Genomic DNA, 4,585 nt, shown 5'->3' with positions numbered 1-4,585 from the left:
GGTTAAGAAGGTAAGAGACCATGGGATCCAGGGTAATTTGGCAAATTGGATCCAAAATTGGCTTAGTGGCTAGAGGCAGAGGGTGATGGTTGAGGGCTGTTTTTGCGAGTGGAAGCCTGTGATCAGTGGTGTACCACCGGGATCGGTGCTGGGACCCTTGCTGTTTGTAGTATGCATCAATGATTTAGCCGTAAATATAGGAGGCATGATCAGTAAGTTCGCAGATGACACGAAAATTGACGGTGTTGAAAATAGTGAGGAGGGAAGCCTTAGATAACAGGACGATATAGATGGGCTATTAAGATGGGCAAACAGTGGCAAATGGAATTTAATCCTGAGAAATGTGAGATGATGTATTTTGGGAGCAATAACAGGGCAAGGGAATATACAATGGAAGGGAGGACCCCTGGAAAACAGAGGGTCAGAAGGACCATGGTGTACTTGTCTATAGATTACTGAAAGCAGCAGTACAAGGAGATAAGGTGGTTAGGAAGGCATATGGGACACGTGCCTTGATTGGCCAAGTTATAGAATGTAAGAGCAGGGAGGCTATGATGGAGCTGGATAAATCGCTAGTGAGGGCACAGCTGGAGTACTGTGTACACATCTGGTCACCACACTATAGGAAGGATGTGATTGCACTGGGGAGGCTGCAGAGGAGATTCACCAGGATGTTGCCTGGGCTGGAGAATTTCAGCTATGAAGAGAGACTGGATAGGCTAGAGTTGTTTTCCTTAGAGCAGAGATGGCTGACTGGGGACCTGACTGAGGTGCACAAAATTATAAGGACTGAGATAGGAAGAAACCTTTCCCCCTATCAGAAGTGTCAATAACTAGGGGGGCAAAGACTGAAATTAAGGGGCATGAGGTTTAAAGAAAATTTGAGGAAAAATTATTTTCACCCAGAGGGTGGTTGGAATCTGGAACACACTGCCTGAAGGGGTGAAGGTCAGGAAGCCTCACAACAACATTTAAGATGTATTTCGATGAGCATTTAAAACGCCATACCGTACAAGATTACGGGCCAAGTGCTGGAAAATGGGATTAGAATAGATAGGCCTGATGGCGGGCGTGGACACGGTGGGCCAATGGGACAGTTTCTATGATGTGTAACCCTGTGACTCCAATTTCTCGTTTGTTGTTGGGTTATGGTCACTGGAGCTTCCAGAGGTCTGTCGAAGCCAGATGAGGATGGGTCCCAGTCTCCCCATTTGTCCTAGTGTTTCTTTGATCACAACAAGGTTTATTCATTTTTAACAGTGGACGTGCTTAACACCTCAGTGAGAGTTTGTTGTGATCGTGAAAGAACCAATCAGACAGGTTTTCTTGAGTTTAAACTGGAAGTGAGTTTATTACATTTCAAAATTCTAATTGAATCTAAATAAAATAATTAAAATATACTGCATTCACGCAGACACCGACACGAGAATCGCACACAAATAAATTAGAATGAGAAATAAATTGTGGTTGGATATGAATCCGGAATAATTCTTTAAAAAACAAGGTCTGTGAGGTTGGATGATTCCGTGGTCTGTGCGTTTGGCACCCTTAGTTATGAGTTTTATGTCATCTGCAAGACATGAAATTATGTTTTTCTTTACATAAAGGTCTATGTCATTCATATATCTATTTGTATGTCAGGAACAGCGCTAGTTCCAATACGGACCCCTGAGACACAATACTGTATACTCCCCCTCCCCCAGTCTGAACAATGTCTGTTCACCACTTCTCTCTGCTTTCTGTCCCTGAGTCAGTGTCATATCCACACTATCACTGTCACATTAATCCATGTGTTCCATCTTTCATAACAAGTCAACGAAATGTCATTTGATCAAAGGCCTTTTGAAAGTCAATATACATAAGACAAAACACATTATCCTCATCAACACTCACAGTTATGTCATCAACTAACTTGATTAAGATTATCAGACATGATTTTCCATTAACCTATCAGTGCTGCATGTCAAAGAACAAACAAATAACAGTACATCACAGAAACAGGCCATTCAGCCCTCCAAGCCTGCTCCGATCACGATGCCTGCCTAAACTAAAACCTTCTGCACTTCCGGGGTCCGGATCCCTCTATACCCATCTTATTCACGTATTTGTCTAGATGCCTCTTAAACGTCTCTACGGTAACTGCTTCCAACACCTCCCCCGTCAACAGGTTCCAGGCACTCACCACCCTCTACGTAAAGAACTTGCCTCGCATCTGCCCTCTGAACTTTGCCCCTCTCACCTTAAACCTATGTCCCCGAGAAACTGACTCTTCCACCCTGGGAAAAAGCTTGTAACTATCCACTCTGTCCATGCCGCTCATAACTTTGTAAACCTCTATCATGTCGCCCCTCCACCTCCGTCGTTCCAGCGAAAACATTCTGAGCTTATCCAACCTTCTCTCATAGCTAATACCCTCCAGACCAGGCAACATCCTGGTAAACCTCTTCTGTACCCTCTCCAAAGCCTCCACGTGCTTCTGGTAGTGTGGCGACCAGAATTGCACGCAATATTGTAAGTGTGGCCTAACTATATTTCTGTACAGCTGCAACATGACTTGCCTATTTTTATACTCTATGCCGCGACCGATGAAGGCAAGCATGCCGTATGCCTTCTTGACTACCTTATCCACCTGCGTTGCCACTTTCAGTCACCTGTGGATCTGTACGCCCAGATCTCTCCGCCTGTCAATACTCCTAAGCGTTCTGCCATTTACTGTAAACTTCCCAACTGCGTTAGACCTTCCAAAATGCATTACCTCACATTTTTCCGGATTAAACTCCATCTGCCATTTCGCCACCCAAGTCGCCAACCGATCTATATTCTGTTGTATCCTCTGACAATCCTCATCACTGTCCGCAACTCCACAAACCTTTGTGTCGTACTTATCAGACTAGCTACATTTTCCTCCAAATAATTTATATATACTACAAAGAGCAAAGGTCCCAGCACTGATCCCTGTGGAATACCACTAGTCACATCCCTCCATTCAGAGAAGCACACTTCCACTGCTACCCTCTGTCTTCTATGACTGAGCCAGATCTGTATACATCTTGCCAGCTCCCGTCTGATCCCATATGACTTCACATTTTGTATCAGTCTGCCATCTTGTCAAAGGCTTTACTGAAGTCCATATAGATAACATCCAATGCCCTTCCTTCATCTAATATCTTCATCACTTCCTCAAAAACTCAATCAAATTAGTGAGATACGACCTGCCCTTCACAGAACCATGCTTCCTCTCGCTAATACGTCCATTTGTTTCCAAATGGGAGTAAATGCTGTCCCGAAGAACCCTCTCTAATAATTTCCCAACCACTGACGTAAGGCTCACCGGCCGATAATTTCCTGGATTATCCTTGCTACCCTTCTTAAACAAAGGAACAACAGTGGCTATTCTCCACTTTTCTGGGACCTCACCTGCCGCCAATGAGGATGCAAAGATTACTGTCAAGGCCCCAGCAATTTCTTCCCTTGCCTCCCTCAGTATTCCGGGTTAGATCCCATCAGGCCCTGGGGACTTATCTACCTTAATGCTTTGCAAGACACCCAACACCTCCTCCTTTTTGATAATGAGATGACTGAGGCTATCTGCACTCCCTTCCCTAGGCTCATCATGCACCAAGTCCTTCTCCTTGGTGAATACTGATGCAAAGTACTCATTTAGCACCTCGCCCATTTCCTCTGGCTCCATACGTAGAATTCCCTTCTCTGTCCTTGAGTGGCCCAACCCTTTCCCTGTTTACCCTCTTGCTCTTTATATACGTATAAAAAGCCTTGGGATTTTCCTTAATCCTGTTTGCCAATGACTTCATATAAACCCTTTTCGCCCTCCTGAATCCTTGCTATAGTTCTTTCCTACTGTCTTTATATTCCTCAAACGATTCATCTGTTCCCAGCCTTCCAGCCCTTACAAATGCTTCCTTTTTCTTTTTGACTAGACTCACAATATCCCGCGTTATCCAAGGTTCCAGAAACTTGCCAAACTTATCGCTCTTCTTCACAGGGACATCCTGGTCCTGGATTCAAATCAACTGACGCTTGAAAGACTCCCATATGTCAGATGCTGACTTACCCTCAAACAGCCGCCCCCAATCTAAATTCTTCAGTTCCTGCCTAATATTGATATAATTAGCCTTCCCCCAATTTAGCACCTTCACCCGAGGACTACTCTTATCCTGATCCACAAGTACCTTAAAACTTATGGAATTATGGTCACTGTTCCGGAAATGCTCCCCGACTGAAACTTCGACCACCTGGCCGGGCTCATCCCACAATACCAGGTCCAGTACGGCCCCATCCCTAGTTGGACTATCTACGTATTGTTTCAAGAAGCCCTCCTGGATGCTCCTCACAAATTCTGCCCCATCCAAGCCCCTAGCACTAAGTCTATGAAATATCCACACTATCACTGTCACATTACTCCATGTCATAACAAGTCTATGAAATATCCACTCTATCACTGTCACATAAATCCATGTCATGACAAGTCTATGAAATATCCACACTATCACTGTCACATTAATCCATGTCATGACAAGTCTATGAAATATCCACACTATCACTGTCACATTAATCCATGTAATGA

The sequence above is a fragment of the Heterodontus francisci genome, unplaced genomic scaffold, assembly GCF_036365525.1.
Source record: "Heterodontus francisci isolate sHetFra1 unplaced genomic scaffold, sHetFra1.hap1 HAP1_SCAFFOLD_75, whole genome shotgun sequence".
Lineage (NCBI taxonomy): Eukaryota > Metazoa > Chordata > Chondrichthyes > Heterodontiformes > Heterodontidae > Heterodontus > Heterodontus francisci.
The sequence above is the reverse complement of the archived record's forward strand: the minus strand, read 5'-3'. Positions refer to the sequence as shown.